Source organism: Mauremys mutica, chromosome 2 (assembly GCF_020497125.1).
Source record: "Mauremys mutica isolate MM-2020 ecotype Southern chromosome 2, ASM2049712v1, whole genome shotgun sequence".
Lineage (NCBI taxonomy): Eukaryota > Metazoa > Chordata > Testudines > Geoemydidae > Mauremys > Mauremys mutica.
Window position 1 is genome coordinate 23,801,092 of NC_059073.1, and position 1,082 is coordinate 23,802,173.

General features: G+C 45.1%; 1 non-coding gene across 1 annotated transcript; it reads right to left on the reverse strand.

Annotated features, from left to right (window-relative positions):
• Positions 1–636: 636 nt before the first annotated feature.
• On the reverse strand, positions 637–850 carry LOC123365525. Its single transcript, XR_006577649.1, has one exon. It is a non-coding gene; the product is annotated as a small nucleolar RNA U3 (small nucleolar RNA).
• Between the last annotated feature and the right edge of the window lie 232 nt (positions 851–1,082).

Genomic DNA, 1,082 nt, shown 5'->3' on the forward strand with positions numbered 1-1,082 from the left:
CCATTTTAGAAATCAAAACTTTTCTTTCTCTATCAATTTTGCTAAGCCTTAGAAATCAGTGACAAAACTCACAATAACTTTGGTAAAGCAGGATCTGGACCTAGAACAGTTACCATGGCAAAACATCAGTGAAACTCTAAGACAGGCAACGAAAGGGCACAATAAGTTGCCTCCTTCAATATGGTCACTCAAATTAGTTTAAAAATCAGCCAAAAAAAGACCCATTTCAGGGAGACTGATCAAATTATTCCTGCTCTACCTTACCCAGCAGCAGCCTAAGCTGTCTCATTTCTGCATATTTTAAGATTTCCCCAAGTATTTAAATGAGAAAACCACTTAAATCTGCACCCTTAATACATTTCAATTCCACGTTGAATGTAAGAACATAAGGCCATACTGGGTCAGACCAAAGGTCCATCTAGCCCAGTATCCTGACATCATGGAGACACAGTAATGTGCACAAAGAAAGCCCTTCTCTGAAGCCTGCTGACAGATACCACCCAGTCACACATCATCTGAAAGCAGAGAGAGCATTTCTGTGCTGAGAACTCAGCACACCAAACCCACAAGGAGCACAGGTCCCAGGCGGGTACACCCAAACTTTCCTTTACACCCAACAGAACAAGCTCAAAACTAATCACTCAGACTGTGTTTCCTTCTCCTGCTCATCTAAGGAAAAGCAAGACACTCTTCCACAGCAGAAAGCAGCTGCCACAGAACAGCACTCTCAGCCATTGTTATGCTCAGAAAGAAACACTACAGCTCTTCATTGTGGTTAGCAAGGCCAGGCTTTTACAACCACCCTTCTCCAGCCACCAACTAGAGAAATGATCCCTGAAAGCATAGCCTTAACCAACACCCACCCAGACAGTCACAGACCATTCTGGCGCATTGTACTCTAACTGGTGGGTGCTACAATTTGGCCTTCACGAGAGAGAGAGCACTACGAGAAGCCCCACGTGAACAGATCCTGGCTCTCAACTCTGCCCTCCATGGCCCCCTTCCCTAGGCTGCCTATCAAAGCAAAGCTGCTCGAAGCAGCCATCCCCTTTCATTTGCATAAACTGAAGACACAGACAGGC